Source organism: Gorilla gorilla, chromosome 11 (genome assembly GCF_029281585.2).
Source record: "Gorilla gorilla gorilla isolate KB3781 chromosome 11, NHGRI_mGorGor1-v2.1_pri, whole genome shotgun sequence".
Lineage (NCBI taxonomy): Eukaryota > Metazoa > Chordata > Mammalia > Primates > Hominidae > Gorilla > Gorilla gorilla.
In genome coordinates this window covers 67,715,791-67,734,756 of record NC_073235.2, presented here as the reverse complement: position 1 = coordinate 67,734,756, position 18,966 = coordinate 67,715,791, and the positions used below count along the sequence as shown (strand labels likewise).

The following is an 18,966-nucleotide window of genomic DNA, read 5'->3' as shown; positions in this document are numbered from 1 at the left end:
GAGCAAAGTTAAAAAAAAAGTTTTACTTTTGTTACAAGTTGAACTAGTAACTGTTAAAACAAAGTTATAGCTTCTCCTCAGCCTAAAAGACTTTTAGATGTTTACAGAAAATAAGCAATATTTGATAGAATCATCTAAAATACAAATGTTATACAGCATAGAGTATCTTCTGTAATGATGAGTAAGCAGGAAAAAAAATTGCCAAACATATGAAAAGATACCATTGTTCAAAATAAGAAGCAGAAGAGAACATTTTAATTTTAGGTTATACTCTGATTAAGATTAAAGAGGACACTTTAATTATGAAAGGAAAGCTGACAGTTAGCAAGGGAGTTCAGTTGGATATAGCGTGGACACTTGTAAAAATAGTTAAATTCATAAGTTCAGTATAAACAGTAATAAGCATATTTGAAAATGCAGAAATTAAGTTTGTTAAATGGAAGTCTGTGATAGCTTCCCAATATCTCAGAGTAAAAAGTTAATTAGATGGAAATAATTATTAAGAATGTAAAGATATACATGGTGCAAAAGCCCTGAGGATGCTATCATTAAAGATAGTAAATTGAAAAGGAAAAACTAAGGCTAACACAGTTGTTGCAACGAATTCTAATCTCAAGAACAAAGGAAATCTTTTAACAAAAAGAGTCTGTAAATCAAACAGGATCATGGAATAGTATTTACATTAAAGAAAATAGGCCAGATGCAGTGGCTCACCCCTGTAATCCCAGCACTTTGGGAGGCCGAGGTGGGTGGATCACCTGAGGTCAGGAGTTTGAGATCAGCCTGACCAACAAGGTGAAATCCCATCTCTACTAAAAATACAAAATTAGTCGGGCGGGGGGCAGGTGCCTGTAGTCCCAGCTACTCAGGAGGCTAAAACAGGAGAATTGTTTGAACCCGGGAGGCGGAGGTTGTAGTGAGCCGAGATTGCGCCACTGCACTCCAGCTTGGGCGACAGAGCGAGAGACTCCATCACCAAAAAAAAAAAAAAAAAAAGAAAAGAAAAGAACCCCAAATGAAAACATTTCCTGTTGAGCTAGAGAAGGTCAAAGGATAAAGAAAAACATCCATCAAGTTTCTGGTAGGGGAAAATGGTTTGTTTCCAAGGGGGGCGGCGGGGGGGGAGGAAAAATCTGGCTGTATCTTCTGCATATTAGACGTCTGAGGATAAAAGAACAAAATATATTTTTAAGAAAAATATTTGCGTATCAACCGAAATTATCATTATTACATGAGGGCATTACAGAAATATTTTCATATACCAGCAGCTGAGAAAATATATCATCAATATCTCCTTCATGAAGAGGTGACTCTAAGATACACTTCAGCTCTACAGAAGATGATAGAAGAAATGGTAATACATGGTAATAATGGTAACATCCTTAGTTAGGATATGGGGTTAAACCATACAGCCATATTTTAATAATTGTTAGGATATGGAGTTAAACCATACAGCCATATTTTAATAATCGTGGTTAGTAAGGTTATAAAATAATATGCTTATGGAGAACATTTTTAAATTAATGTGAATACCAAATCATGTACATTTTTTTAAACTGGAAAATAGTTGGAAGGGAAAGAAAAAACAATATTTTTATCTCATGTAAGGGTAGTTAATAGTTTCATTTATGATGCTGATGGTTTCTTTTAAAATAATGGAATGAAATAAGGCAATACATGCATTCCAAAAAGCTAGAAAAAATAGAAGAAGAAAAAATAAAGATGGGAAAAACTGCAGTTGATATACCCCTATGGGAAAATCAAGAAAAATATAAGAAAAGTAGAAACCACAAAACAAGTTATGAGAAGAAAAATCAAATATTATCTGATATTTAAAATAATAAATTTTGAATTGGTTAATTTATAATTAACCAACACAAAGTACCAAATTAGATCACAAAGCAAAAGTTGAACAGATGTTGTTTATTTGAAAGAAGCATAGAACAAATTGCCAAAATTAAAAATAAAAAATGGACAAAAATATATCAATAAATACAAACAAAAATGTAGGTTTTCCAATGTTATTAGAGAGAAAACATATCTCAACACAAATAACTTAAATGGATAAGTAAGGTAATTTTGTACTTGTAAATGTTCTAATAAATATATACTGGTCATAAAATCATAAAGTTAATAGTAGTATGTTATTATGCAAAGCTGTTAATTGTAGAAGACATGAATTCATTTTTCTTAGCTTTTGAGAGACCAAAAGTATGCAAACAAAATTATTAACTATGTTAAAATCTTTGAATTTTTCTACAAAATGTGTACATCTATGAAAGTGAAATTGTCAAAATGATGTAAGAAGTGAAAACTTAATCAGGAAATTAATAAGGAAATGAGTTAAAAGAAATATGTAAAACCACTTTAAAATAACAATAAAACATGTTTATAGGTGAGTTTTTATTTTCTAGCAAATAAATATTGATATTATCTAGAAACAACTTATTTCCACATTTTGTAAACACATTCAAAGGATAGAAAAATAGGAAAATTACTCAAAAATATTTTTGAAGCAAATATAAATTTGATAGTAAACTTTTCCAAAAGAACACCCGCAAAAATGAAATCTACAGCCAATATCATTAATGAATACAGTTATAAACATCTTAAATAAAACATACAACTATTTAATAACATAATGCCCCAAAATAAGATCCAAAATAGTAATGAAAAAATGGTGCAGTACTTAAAAATATATTAATGAAATACATGACATTAATGGGCCAAAACAGAATATGAACTACATCTAGATGCTTAAATGTCATTTAACAGATATCACATTTATTTATAAATTATCATAAATTCTCTTCATAAAGAGAAATATCCTTACATTATGAAGTTGATCTGTCTCAAATCAAATTTACATCAATATATCACTAAGGATATTGATGTAAATGTAATTTAGTGAAGAGCCACTATAAATATTTATGTCAAAGTTAGGAAACAGCAGGAAATTTGCACTATTAATATTTTCCAGGAAAATCTGACAATATAACTGGGGGTAAACATTGGTTAGAAATAAGTAAAGGAATGATTGCTTAGAAATATTAGCAAAGAAAGGCATGACATAATTGTCCTAATTATTTTCAGACAAAATTATGTACCTAGAAAAACTAAAAACTCAACAGAAAAATAATAAAATTAATAGGATATATCAGTAATATAGTTATACCTATACATTTCTCTATATAGGTTCATTCATTCAGAAACTTAAATACTGTCAAACATCTATACTTGATCATTGTAGTGTAATGTGACTACATAGACCAGAGTCTGCAACTTAGTTTCTACAAGGGATGATTTAGTAAATATTTTTGGCTTTGTGGGCCATATTGTCTCTGTTGCAAGTATACAGTTCTCACCTTGTAGGATGAAAACAATCATGGAAAATTTATATAAAAATAAGCATGGCTGTGTCCCAATAAAACTTATTTATGGACATTAAACTTCAAACTTAATATAATTTTTACATGTCATGAAGTATTATTCTTTATCTCTCCAAACCATCTTAAAAGAGGCTGTAAAAGACCATGGTTTGCGGAGTCATAAATAGGCTATAAGTGGCCTCTCAATGATATTATCACAAATCAATCTGGTAGGTATTATGCACATCAGAAACAGAACTGTCAAAGTCTATGCATGTCATGAAGAATTTCATAAACTTCATGGAAGAAAGATTACCAGCTCTAGAAAGGAGATAGAAGTGAATTTGGAATGTAAAGGTTAAGAAGGGCAGGTAGAAGATCCTGAGGAGTTTAATAAACCAGTGAAATCATCTTCTGTTCCAGTTTATGTAGATGAAATAATAAGAACCCCCCTATCCTTTCGTGTTCTAGGAAATTACTGTAAAGAATGACCCTTCCCCATATAGCACAGGCAAAACTTACAAATGTCCCCCATTCACCTATGATGAGACCCAACACAGAACTTCAAAATTCCCATTCTTTACCTCATAAATGATAAGCTAAACTGCCTGTCCCCACTGACCAATGGGAACAAATGCCTATTAACCAAATTTTGGTTAAGATTTTCTACTTTCCCCAAATCCCTGAATTTTGACTTACTTTCAAGATGAAGCAGCACACCACCCCCCTTACATAGTCCCTCAAGGTAGCAGGCTGGTCTCAGAGTGGAACATTCTCTGTCAGATCATACCACCCTTAAATCCCTCTTCTCCCCATCCAGTTCATTCTAGCCTTGTTTACTCCTCTCTCTAAAAGAGAAATCTTTGCCTAACTCTTGAGATCCTTGCCCTTTCCCCACCTTGTAATCATCCCTGAAGATAAAATCTCTCCTTACTGTGAATAAAAATAAAAATCTGACCTTTTTTTTGGTCACAATCCTATGTAAAAATCAGCAAGAATTTCCCAGTAAATAAAATTTTCCTTTTTTTGTTTAATGGCATGATGCTCTTTTTTAAATAAAAAATTAATTTAAAAAGAATGTGCATTTTCAGGGAAATAATTGATAAGTAAAATGCATTTACTAGTTTTACTTTAATGAGTCTTTGGGATTTAAGTAGTGTTTTTTTCATCTTAAATTTAAATGATATATACTTGATAACTGAACATGAGGATAGACAGCAGATAGATTTTTCAGTTAACTTGTATGATATATTAGTTAAATGTTTTCTTCAAATGTTGAAAAAAGTCCCCTCTATACTTTTTCCAAAGTATTAAGATGCTCATTAATATCTTGATGCATTCAGATATGCAGAATATATGCATGGGATATTTCTAAATTTAGATATCTGTGTCTAGATTTATTACCTGTGAACTAAGTTTTCCTGACTTGCTTCTATTTTTTTTTCGTACTTAGATCTTGTCTATGGGATTTATACAGAGACCAACAATATAAGATTTTCTTTAAAAGCATATTAATTACTATCACATCTAAGCTCTGCTCTGGAGTCAGACTCCTGGATTTTATTTTGTCTTAGTTTTTAGCTATATGATCATGAAGGTATTTAAAATCTATGTTCTTCAGTAGCCTTATATTTTAAATTTAGTCATAATAGTACCTAATTCACATGATCGTTGTGAGGATAAAAAAATTGGATCCATGTGAATTATTTCAACAGTGCCTGTATTATAATAAATATTTCATAAATGTTAGCTATTATATTAATCAAAGTCTTAGCAGAAAACAGATGACACACCCCAAGAGGAGATTTTAATTGAGAGATTAAAACAAAAAAGGATTATTTACAAAGGTATATTAGGGTTAAGGAAAAGAAACAAAGCAGAGTGCACCCCAAGGCTAGCAGCAGCAGGAGGCAAAAGGAGGAAATAATTACTAGAATCAGAGGGAGTAGGGGCCACTTGGCAGGAGTTGTGGTATTTACATTCAACTACAGTAATCTGGCAGGGAAGGATCTGGGGAATAAATGCCCTGACCTCACTCATGGCATAGAGAACTTAAACCACACAAGATAATCGTCACTGGGCCAGAAGAGACCTAACATATCAACATACACAGCACTTCGCATGAAATTCCTGAGACAAAATATCATCACGCTATCTTTGAAAGTGTACATGTAAAAATACACTCTTTGACTTTTTCTTTTATTATTTCTACACATATTATCGTTTCTTTTGTTTTGTTTTCTACCACCACCACTCTCACTTGAATCACAGATGTTCCATTGGTTCTTACCACCTATTATATTAGAACATCACAAATACTTGTCCTTGTCTATGAGCCACTCAGCAACACAATTTGTTGTTGTTGTCTGGTTGGTTGGTTTGGTTTGGCTAGATTTTGCTTACATATTCCTGAGTCCGTTTTTGCTACTTGCTGTAAAGGACACTAGGTTCTGAAACATTTTCCTGTATTTGTTAGAAACATTGTCACTAAAACTAAAGTAGTATATACTGAATTATAGTCAGAAACCATCACATCTTTTAGAATGTTTTGAGTTGTAAAATATATTTAATATTATATTAAATCATATTTTGTTCTGTTGATTACTCCTTATGGTCTTTAATGATAAGCAGATTTTTTTGGTTGAGTCAATTAAGGTCAGAAATCTGGGAAACCAGAATCTCAGAAAAATGATGAAGAACACGGGATCAAGTTTGTTGGTAGTTAAGGCAGTATCTCAAATCATTCTACAATTCAGGTTTTGAAATTCCTGCAAAAAACACATTCCTTGCCATCTCTATGTCAGAAGAACACTGCGACCTACATTTTATCCTTTCCTATAGCAGCCAGGTCATTGTATTTTATAAGCTGCATTCTTGACGATAGATAGATAATAATGATGTGGGGGAGTTAGGCTGTGTATATGTGTGTGTATATGTTTGTGTGACTATTGTTGGTTAATCTGTTATTGGTTGTAAAAATTACTCATGGAGTTAGAGAGCTCCTTGTGAACAAGATTTGGAAATAGAGATTTTGTGTGTGCGTATATGTGTGCCTGTGTGTGTGTGTGTGTGTGTGTGTGTGAAATAGAGAGAGCAAGAGGGCACCGTCTCCCTAAATTATAATTATTATTTACATTTCTCTTAAAATTTTCTATATACTATATCCACATCATTTTACAAATCACCATAAAGTCTACTCAAACAAACACTAAATTTAAAAGCTATTAAAGGCAGTTGTATTAAAGCAAACTATTGAGAGCTATTTTAATAGGTCACTTGAAGTAGGACATAGTTATGTTGTAAACCTAAGAAATTCCAATGTACATTGATTGAAGTTTTAAATGAGTAGAGCTCAGCATATGTATTACCTCCTATGGAGGGCAGTATATGTAGATACTGGGTAGCTTGGTAGAACCATACAAAACAATATCTGTCCTTATATAGTACACAATTAAATATGACAGATGACCCAGGTCCACATATATCTGGCTACTTCACATTACAAGTGTAGAGATAGGTGCAGAGTATAATGGAAGTATATGCTGCATGTGAAAACAGAGAGAACATCATAAAGGAAGTGACGTTTGAGTTAGATTTGATTAGGACAAAAGTTTATATACATTTCTGAAGCAGAGATTATTAAGAAAAATTCACTGAAATCCTGGAATCTATGGAGGGCAGAAATATATTCAGTGGAATTTTTTTTCAGTATATGGTTATGTGGAAAGTGATCAATTTTATCATAGTAAGTTAGAATATTTATATTAGATAAGAGTTTCTATAAATCAAGTAGTATAGACATTAGGTGGTAAACAATGGAAAATACCTAAGCTGAGATTTAGAACAAAACATACTTGAAGACTCTTTAGGAGAGTTAACTGGGTGGCTTCCATTAGATCTTGGTGATTTATATAAACTAAGGTAGTAAATAATTTTATTACACTTAAGGGATTGAAAACACAAAACGATGAGGTCAATTTTCCCAACTGAATTGAGCAGGAAAATAAATAACATTCATTGTCCCTTATTCACTAAGCTAAGGCGTGCTTCTAACTGAAACTAAAAACAAAACATTTCCAAGAAATCTGGCATTGTTAGCATTATTTCAATTTATCTTTAAAAAAAGAGCATAATTAACTTCCTGTGATATGGTCACTAGAGATTAGACAGTGAGAATACTGCAATGATTAAGTCCTGGACAAAATAACCAGCTTTATCACATCTGTAAAATGAGACCAATGCTTAGCTCCACACGGTTGTAAGAATTAAAGCAACCTACATAGCGAAAGCTCAGGACACAGCATATGCAGGACCAGTATTAAATTTTAAGTGTATGCTCATCCTATGACTAAAACAGCATATTTTTAAAACTTCTTATGTGCCAGACATTGAGTGTGGTATTTGGGAGACAGATATGATGACCAAGTTCCTGACTTTGAGGAGCTCACAATCTAGAAGATGAACAAGCAAACAAAGAACAATGAAGTCACAAGAGAAAAAAACATTAAATATCATATATATCAGGGAAAGGTCTTCAGTAACTATTAATGATACATTTACTGTCATTTAAGGTTTGATTTTATAACATTAATATGCATTTTATTTCTATTGCTGTAAACACTGAATGAAAAATCAGGCAGATTGCACTGGGTCATTTGTAAATGTGAATCAGCCCAATAAAGTGAAAGAGAAAGCATGGTGCCCCTTAGTATGCTTAAAGGAATAAATTTAAGTTTCTAAGATTCATTAATTTATTCTACAAACATTTTTAGTCTCTTCTATAGATCAGGAAGTGTTCTAAGCATTTGTGAAACATCAGTGCACCAAACAGATAATAATCTCTGCCCATTTGGGGCTTAAATTACCAACAGGAGAAATACAATGTATACAGTATGCTATAATGTGATGTGTTAGAAGGGAAGGAAATAAAAGAAAGGAAAGGAAAGGAAAAAAAGAACAAAGCAAAGCAAATTATAACAAAGAAAAGAAAGTATAGAAGAATGTGGGAGATGATAAGAATGAAGTTAGAGGAAGGGGGCTGAGATTTTTAAATGGGATAGTTAAGAGTAGGTATTATTTAGAAACGACATTTGAGCTCAGATTTTAAACAGGTGAGGAGGTTAGTCACGCAAGTGCCCGAGGCAAAAGGCTTCTAGGCAGAGGAAACGGCCCAAAGGATTGAAGTGTTCCTGCAATATTCAAGAAATAGTGAAAGTGAATGAGGGAAAGAAAAACTGGAGACAAATTCAGAGAAATACTGTAACGGGATGGAGACCAGGCTAAATAGAGCCTTTTTGGAAATTGTCAGGTGGCTTTTACCCTGAGAAAACTGGATATCACTTGCAGAATTTTGAGCAGGGATGTGGTGTAATCTTACTTCTGTCTTGCCGTATTGAGAATAGATTGTAAGGAGAAGTAGAAGAATAAAGTCCAATTAGGAAATTAAGGCAGAAATCCATGAGAAACTTGATGGTGGCTTGAGCAGGGTAGCAGTGTCAAGGTGGCAGCACATAGATCCTGGGTATATTCTGAAGTTGAAATCACCAGGAATTTCTCACGGACTGAATGTCAGATATAAGAGAAAAAGAATAATCAAGGATGATACTAGAGTTGTTAGCCTGAGGATGAGGAAAACTAGAGTTATCTCCTGAAAAAAGTAAGGTGGGCAAAGCGAGGATTGGAGCAGGTTGGTTGGGAAGGACTATCAGAAATTTAGTTTAGGGATGTTAACTTTACAGTGTCTTCTAGATATCCAACCCAAATAAGCAGTTAGACACACAAGTTCAGTTTGGCAGAAAACTGGAGGTAAATATTTGGATGTCATCATGATTTATATGGTATTTAAAGCCATAAAACTCAACGGGATCAAAAGAAAGTAGATAAAGAAGAAAAGAAAATCAGGGACAGAATCAGGGACACCCAAATAATGAAGTCTGGGAAGGCAGAGTAAAGAGTAAAGCGACTGTGAAGGAGTGAACAATAAGCTAAGAGAAGAGTCAAAATTGTGTGCTATCCTGAAATCCAACGGAAGGCAGTTTATCAAGGGGGAGACAGCAATGAACTGTCTCCAATATTGCCGGATGGTCAAGTAAGATGAAAGCTGAGGATGGACTGCTGAATTTGGCAACAGGGTGGTCATCAGATTTCTATCAGGAGCTGATTTGGTGAAATGGTAAGAGTAAAAACTTGACTAACGTAAATTTAAAAGAGAATAGAAAGAGAGTCATAGATACAGAGAATACAGCAAACACTTTCATTAAGTATTTTTGCAAAGACAACAAAAAATAAAAAAAGATAGTTGAAGGAAGTAAAAAAAATTCAAATATAAGAGCAATAATAAAATGCTTGTATGCACATATAATAAAGAGCTAAAATTACTAATGCAGGAGAGACAGAGAAATAAAATGCTCTAGAGATGCCCTTGTGTAAGTAAGAAAGAATAGGATCTAGTGCACAGATGCAGGAACGATTTTAGATAGAAACAGGGATAGTTGATTTAAGGTAATGGGTGGGAGGTCAGGTTATGTGGGTGCAGAACCTGGTAGGAAGGCACATGCAGTGATAGAAACCTGTGGGGAAAAATCTCTCCTGATTGTTTCAATTTTCTCACTGATTTAGGAAACAAAGTTGTCAACTGAGAGTGAGGTCAAGGTAGGAGGTATTGGTGGTTTGAGGAGAAAAGAAAGGGTATGAAATCTAAGTACAAGAACCTGGGAGAGTAAGTGATCCAGGGACATGTGGCATGGTTGCTGGGCATCGATCTAGGGACATGTGGCATGATTGCTGGGCATCATCAAGGACCCACTTGTGCGTGCGTCCAGCTGCAAAAGTGCAGGCAGGAAGTAAGGTGGGAACTGAATATGAGGATGAAGATTTAGCCAGACAGTTACCAAAAAGCCAACCAAACAAAAAAACACTGAGTGGGGGAGTTTGTGAAGTATGTATGTATATACAAGGAGTGACTTTTATGAATAACTGTGGAATTTATCTAATGAAAGGAAAGAGGACATTTAGTGAGAGACAATCAAAGTATGACGAGATCAGTGATTTAGAGGCCTGGTGGGATTAAAGGAATGAATTGGAGTTGTAGATGAAATGCGCTAGAAAGGTGGTGTAGGATGTACGAAGGAAGGATTATGGGCAGGCCACAGTTACTGGCCATGAAGAGTTTCAAGATAAAACCATGGGAGTGGATGTCTGAAGAAGGGTAAAAAAAACATGATCATTGGAGGAAAATAATTTAACTACTTTACAGGATAGTCTGTTAAGAGGCCATACATATGCATATTGACATTATCAAGATTTGGGTAGAAAGTGCCAGTGGAGAAAATTCCAGTGTTCTTGGAGCTAAATTCCTATCTTCTAAGGATTACACATTCATGAAAACTCCTTAAAAGATGCATACCCAAATGTGGAAATAATTTGAATCCATATTTTATCCTGCTTTTGCTTTTATATTTGAATAGATTTATGATGCTGTGAGTCTAGGTTTGTAATAACAGCATAATTTACTAACAGTCTTTTTCTGCACACAGTTGAATTCCCTGGGAAGTCAGGCTTAACATTATTGGAGTGACATCATTCCTGGTGATATAACTAAGGATTCAACAAGAGTCATTAGAGATTTCGGTTGATGGATTTATCAGGGCCAGTAATTGGAGCAGCTTAGCTGAATGCCCTTTGTCTAATTGATAGGTCATTTCACATTTTAACTTTCTAACACTTAGGCAACAAAATCATGAACAATTTAATTGAATAGACTGATTAAATGTAGAAGTTTCTTGACCCTTAGAAGTGGAGTGACTGTGCATCCCAGTTTACCTGGAACCATCTTGATTTATACCTGTCGTTGTGGAGAAATTATTAACAAACTGCATCCTGGTTTAGATGACACATTTTATGGTCACCCTGTCTATATAACTAGGCTCCTGTCTTCTAGGACTCTTAATTCAGGAAATAGTAAGTGTAGGTCTAAGCACTCCTCACAGATCCTAGCTGCCTGACAATTGCTGGGCTCCCTCATTTGCTCAATCCAGGGGAGACATAATGTATTAGTCAGTTCTCATGCTGCTGTGAAGAAATACCCAAGAATGGGTAATTTATAAAGGAAAGAGATTTAATTGACTCACAGTGCTGCATGGCTGGGAAGGCCTCAGGAAATTTACAATCATGGCGGAAGGGTAAGCAAACACATCCTTCTTCTCAAGGTGTCAGGACAGAGAAGTGTCAAGCAAAGGGGGAAAAACCCCTATAAAACCATCAGATCGAGTGAGAACTCACTCACTATCACAAGAACAGCACGAGGGTAACCACCCCCGTGATTAAATTATCTCCCACAGGGTCCCTCCCACAACACGTGGAGATTATGGGAACTACAATTCAAGGTGAGATTTGGGTGAGGATACAGAGCCAAACTGTATCACACAGAAAAGAAGGAAAATATCCTAGCTGGAAATGCTGGGCTGATACAGAGACAGCATCACCATTGCCCTGACCAGCTTGCTTCATGCCTTAGACATTTCACATTTTGATATCAGTTATTCAGAGAAGAGGGATAGTGTCAGTCTTCTCTTATCATAATATTATCATAATCTCCCTTTCTTTTTTCATGATATTTCAACCACTACCTTCATATATGCTTAAGAGAACTGTTGTTATTTTGTTGTCATTTCCCCATACATATCACACAACACAAGATGTAGCTGAGTAATTACACAGTCACATAATTGTATACTTATTTGCTAATAACACCAAGACATGTTCATGTTCAAAGCATATTATACTCCCAACTAATCCTAGATACCAGCAAAAGACTTAACAACTTAAAACTATAAAAATAATCTAAACAATTCAAAGCACTTTTTGTGGGCAATTTCTTCCTAAGATCATTTTATCCCCCTAAATGTTATTTTAGTAAGTACAAACAATTAACTAAAATTATAGTTTTTTACCCTCAAAAATATTTTATCACATTCCAATAAATAAAATATACTTAAATACCTTTGATTCTTAAATCATTTCTCTAAAATGTTTCACTAATAAACAAAACGATATTACTTGATAAGATTTTTTCATTATTATTATTAATGTAGTTGGTAATTATGTCTTCTTCCACATAAAGGTTTTGACTGAAAAGTTTAATGGAACATTACCAGAAAAAAAATTATACTTCTGATTTGCAAAATCCACTTCTACCTCTCCTTCCACTGACCTCCAATTTCACTAAACCCAAATGGATAAAGAGGAGATAACACTAATGTATGAGTGTTATAGAGAGGTCAGCTTTTATTTTTCTTCTTTCCTTTCCTTTTCTATTTATTTATTTATTTATTTTTGACCCAGAGTTTCCCTCTATCGCCCAAGCTGGAGTGCAGTGGCACGATCTCAGTCCACTGCAACCTCCGCCTCCTGGGTTTAAGTGATTCTCCTGCCTCAGCCTCTGGAGTAGCTGGGATTACAGGCATCAGCCACCACACCTGGCTAATTTTTGTATTTTTACTAGAGATAGGTTTTCACCACATTGGCCAGGCTTGTCTAGAACTCTTGACCTCAGGTGATCTGCCTACCTCGACCTCCCAAAGTGGATTATAGGCAAGAGCCACCGTGGCCCATCTACTTTTCATTTTTTGATAGAATTTCATCTCATATTCTTGATGCAGGTTATCTTTTCCTAATAGAAATAATATCTCAATGGCCACTATTATATTGCCAATGGTATTCATTATTATCAGCAAAATATATATATAACTCATCAACTCCTGTGCCTTCTTCAAGGCTTCCCACTGCCATTTCATGACAGGTGAATGCAAGAAAATGCATTCACCTTAGAGGAGATTGGCTCTAAGAAAGCCCCAAGAGGATTCTGTAACTGCCAGAAGAAATGGAGAAAAAAGGAACTTCTGGTAGGAAGCTTCATAAGGAAGCTAGTTCCCTGAGGGAAAGGAGCTTCCTGACATTGACTTTTTAACAGAGTCTCACTTTGTCACCCACGCTGGAGTGCAGTGGCACAATCTCAGCTCACTGCAACCTCCGCCTCCCAGGTTCAAGCGATTCTCCTGCCTCAGCCTCCCGAGTAGCTGGGACTACGGGTGCCTGCCACCACACCCAGCTAATTTTTTATTTTTAGTACAGACAGGGTTTCAGCATGTTGTCCAGGCTGGTCTCAAACTCCGGACCTCAGGCAATCCGCCCACCTCGGCCTCCCACAGTGCTGGGAGTAAAGGCGTGAGTCACTGCGCCCGGCCATGACATTGACTTTCTCTCTACACAAGTCCTGGTGAACGTGCTAATGAAACTGAAGGATTCAAAAAAGGAAAGAACTTGAATAATTAATTTAGATGCTGGCAAACCAGCCCTTAGTAATCAACTAGATATGTATAATAGATATGTGTTGTCCTAATTCAATACAAGTTTTAAATAGAACCTGTTTTTAAATAGGTGGTTATGAATAAGAAATTGATAACTGAAGTATGTAAAAGCTTCATGTGAAACAGTGTTATTAGTCTCCAATTCAAGAATTAATGTGACTAAAATATATTCTGCAGGAAAGTGTTTTGCTACTGAGGATTAATTATTTCTTCCAGAAAGTCCATATGCCACTAATAGCCTTTACTGAGGAACAAACTGATTTAATCAGAGGAGATACTTCATCTTAGAAACAAGGATTTAATTTTGAAAAACAGGCCACCCAAAGTGAGTTACACCAGCTTTGCTCATTATCATCAACCACCCTTTCTTCCTGTGTCAAGGAAAAGCATTTTCAAACCTTCCTTCTGTTTCTTCCAGGACCTTGGTGTACTTTTGTTTCTTCTTTCCTCAATTTTCTCTCTATTGACTTCATACCTTACTCTACAAAGGGCTTAGGTTTTTCTAATCTGCACTAAAGTTAAATTTCCCTCAACAGTACCTTCTTTCTCCAGGTATAAAATGTTATCTCTCCTACCTTTCCCTGGCAAACTTCTTAAAACTTAAATATACTCCCCAGATTTCTCATGTCCAATTTAGTCCTCAGAGCCCCTGTCTCTGCCATTCAACTAAACCTCTTCTCTTAAAATTAATTTATGACCTAATAATGATAACTAAATCCATCATCTTTGCTCTATCCTCTTATGAACCAACCCCTTTATGGGTTTTCTATTGTTTCTGATCCCTATTTTGATATTCAATTTACCTGCTTTGCCTCCTATGATATTGTTATTCTGTCAACTTCTCACATTATTTTCACACAATTTAATAATATTTTTCTACACTTTTTTACTCTCCTAATCTTAAGATTATGCCCCCACTCATCTTCACTTCTCTTTTGTTCCCCATTAACGTTTAATTATGTATGACCTCATTTTTGCCCACAACTGCATGCAGATCTATATATTCAGCCTTAACCACTAATCTGATACACGGATATAACATGTTCAGCTCCTTATAAAACACCCCAGTGTATGAGTATGTGCCAGTATGTCAAATGCATAACACCAAAAGCCAAATTCATTATCCTTACTTTTACTGCCCCAGGGGGGAAAAAAAAAAAAACAACTGCAACAACACCGACAACAGAAGCTTCAAACAGATTGGGTTATTTACCTTTCTCTACAGTTTTCCTATACGATGCCTATAGTTCTCCATTTTCTTGTATTTACTTGCCTCACCTATGTACCTGGAATAAGCAACTTTCTGTTTTTCTTTATTTATATCCAACCCACTCTTAAAGATCTAATTTAACTGTCACATCCTCCTAAAATCTTTTCCTCTGAGCCCCCCATGGACAGAAATTAACATGATTGTTTTGTTCTGAATCCCAGGATGTAACATGGTGCCTGGCACAAGATAGGTGCTGATATTCCTGTCCCGTTCACTTTCTCATCTTTCTTCATTCCTTATTTTGAGGTATAGTGGTATCTGCACATGTATATTTGCATGTTAACCTCCCTGAGGTAAACTCCGTGACTAATTATTTCTTTATCTCTACCATGGACACTTGGTTGGTACGTGGTATTCCACAAATATATGTAGACATGACACATTTTAATCCCTTTCTTTTCTCAAGATATTGAAGAAGTAGGGTAAAGCCTGTGCCTAGTAAGTGAACAAAGGAGGAAAGGCTTGGACATGAGATGATATTCTTATAGTTGTCAATAGATTAACCTATATGTACAATCTTTTCTATTAGGTAGGAGGGAAAGCCATGTGGCCATCCACATCATTCATGAGCATAGGGTAGAAGAGTATACACCACCTAATAATGAAAAAGGCATACTAAGAAACAGAGTTTCCATAGTTGTCATTCAGTTTTCTTGGATGCTTTGACAAGAAACCTAAGAAAATTGAGCACTGCATATAATATGCCATTGAGCAACAGTATACTGAAAGAAACTCTATTTTACAGAATATAACCAAACACACACACACATGCACACACACACACACACACACACATGCACAGTGAATATCATCATACCTGGTCTATGCCATCCTGATATGTTCACACTAGAGGTAAATTGTGTTACTGCTATGGAAGATATGGAACTGTCAATCACTGTTCTAGCCTTGCCTTATTGTAATTTAGTACGTGACTGGGAAATCCACCTTATCTCTCAATTACAGTTGCTTTTCTTTAAATGATAATGGGGATAAATGGTTAAATATCTGTAATTCTAAAAATCTCCATGTATATGGAGCCATGTAGAACTACAAACTCTATAGATTCCACACATTTAAAAAACATGTTTTTTTCATGGTTTATCCAAACCATTTTATAAAATCATTTCCCACAGCTTTCACAACCTCTGACATGGCAAAACTACCTCTTTATAGGAAAACAATGACTGAGATAAAAACATCCTGATGCACCTCCACCACCTGCCACCTCCACCATCACACACACACACACACACACACACACGCACACACACACACACACACACAGCTCCTTCCACAGGAGAAAGAAGTGAGGCATTTAAAAACAATCTTACAAAACTATTTTTAAAATATTTGTAAAATCTCTTTAAATTTCTCTAAATGAAAATCAGTGGTTTTTAAATATAGGATTTCTATATGTCTTTATTCCTGTTATTCTGATAATAATCAAGCAAGGATTTAAGGGAAATCACGAGAAGCAGCAGAGAGAAGCAAGGCTGTTGCATGCAACTTCCACCTCCTGAGTCATTCCACTCTTTAACACAGATAATGTCACATGACCTAAAATAATTTAAAATGTGAGCACCTTCTATAATATCAACTATTTAAAATGGCCACAGTTCTATTATCCCAAATCCAATAAAATACAGAAAAAATCAATTTTCATGGCAATTAATTTGTGTTCAGCATACTCCTCACATCCATACTGGGGGAGGAGGGAGGGTCTATAGTCTCATTCCAAGTCTATTAAACACATTACATAAATTTTGATTCATGTGGGAGAAATGACTTACGTATTATTTCTAAGAGGTAAAAATAAAGACATAAACAATCTGTACCATCATAGCCAGCAGAAATCGTTCAAAAGGCCTTTGGACTCAGAATATTGGCTTGCCTCTGAGGCTGCAATCAGAAGGCTCAGCCCTGAGCTTTGGCAGAGCCACTGCCATGTTAATCTGCTTCATTATATCTCTACAATTTGTTCACTGCATTAAGGAGCAGTATTTCCCTTGTGAAAGGAAAACCCATCCTTCACTTTGAAAGCTTTACCTTTAAAGGGTAAACAAATACAGCCAGAGACAGACACCAACAGCTAGAAAGCCAAAGAAATAATAAAATACGGTATGTCATAGTCAGAGCTCATTTCAGCCTAGGAAGATTTTAAATTGCACAACAGCTAGAATTAGAGCTTTAGAATCTCTTAGATCTGAATACAAGCTAACAAAGCACACATCTTATATTAAATGTCATTCTTAACATAGATAACAATCCGTAGATAAGTCAAAAATAGAATCATGCTGGCTTACCTGAAATAAAGAAAAATGTAAATCATAACACAGAATCCACGTATGTGTTGAATATAACAGTCTCCAATGCAATTCTTCAGAATTTTTACTGGAGTAGAAAGTAAAATCTCACATGTGCTCTATCCTCATTAAAGAAGAAAAAAACAAGAAAGGATGACCACAGCATCCTCCCTCCTTTGCCTTAGCTTTCTGTTCTGACACTCATTCGATGGTACCCAATGTCTGTTAGAAAACAGCATGCTAAATTAGAAAAATAAATAAATAAAGGCAGCATCTTACATGACAGCTCCATCTCCTGGTCAAAAGTGGAACCATCTTAATTCACGTTCCTTTGGCTATGTAGCAGTCAGCACATAAAATTAAATGATGTACAGCCCATAATTCCACTCTATTTGAAATCAACTACTTTAATTAATTATAATTTAAACATTTAAGAAGAATTATAGTATGAATTTTTAGAATTATAATTCTATTTTGGGGATTTAAATTTATTTACATTATGTTTAAACTAAATGGAAGCTTTTCCCATCATTGAAAACTTAAGATTTATTTAACTTTATATACCATCTGAAAAAGTAATATGTATCTCCTATAAAACAATTTTAGATGTCAAGCTTATTGATAATGAACATCGCATCTCTTTGTGGAGAAGTATAAGTTTTTGTCACTAGAGAAGTTAACACATAACACTTGTGTTGCTATTGTTTGGAGGAATGTTGAAAGGTTAAAGATAAGGCAGGAAAATTAAATGACTTAAAGACAAACTTGAAAAATCTTTAGTTAATCTAAGCTAACTACAAAAATACAGATGACAAGTTACATGCAACATGAAATTTGATAATTGTAGTAGTATACTATAGTGTGTAGTTACATCTTCTTAGAGAGATAAGAGAAAATTAAATTGTCAAAAGAATCCATTTGGTAAATGACACCATTTATAGAATCAAAGTTTTACTGAGCATATGGTGTTCTTAATATATGTTTGTTTAATTAATTATTCTTCTTATGAACAATTGTGAAGGCCAGGATCATTTTTTTAAAATTTGAAGTAAAATGATAGGCATTTTTTTTCTCCCACTTTTTTACAATACCATTTTAATTTGGGGCCAAATCGATCTTTAATTTCCTATTGCAGTAACGCTGTCCATGGTGCTGAGAACCAATTTTAGAACTCATGGTGAGTTCTAGGTCTTAAACGGGTCTGAAATACTGTCTTTGTCAGATTTGATATAAAATTTACCATTAAAAGTCCCCAGATCAGCCAGAATAATTGATAGTATCTAATATAAAAATAGTTAATTAATTTTTTATCCACAAAATATGTATATACACATGTCCATCAGAAGCCAAAATGCTGATAAATACATTTAATAAAATACATGATTGCAAGCTACACTTTCTTTGGATTCATAATATTTTATTTTCTATGTGCTAAAGTTATACTGAGTAGATTGCTTTAACATAAGGTTGTTCCCGCACTATTAAATAGACGAGGAAACCAAAGCCCACTCTTCAGTAACTTATCCAGTATTAATAAGCAAGTCAGAAGAACAAACCCAGTTTCTTAAATTTTACCTTACTTCCATTTCTACAACATTATTAAGATGTATTAGTTTGGTTTTGAAAATATATTTTTAACACTGAACAAATAAATAATT

General features: G+C 34.6%; 1 protein-coding gene across 2 annotated transcripts in view; it reads right to left on the bottom strand.

The window, feature by feature from the left end:
* SCN2A (sodium voltage-gated channel alpha subunit 2) overlaps positions 1 to 17,534 on the bottom strand; it is a 152,466-nt gene extending 134,932 nt beyond the window's left edge. For both annotated transcript variants that reach the window (XM_055380240.2, XM_055380242.2), the window contains exon 1: positions 17,309 to 17,534. The gene's annotated coding sequence lies outside the window, so the exon portion shown is untranslated. The remainder of the gene's footprint in view (positions 1 to 17,308) is intronic.
* Positions 17,535 to 18,966: the final 1,432 nt, after the last annotated feature.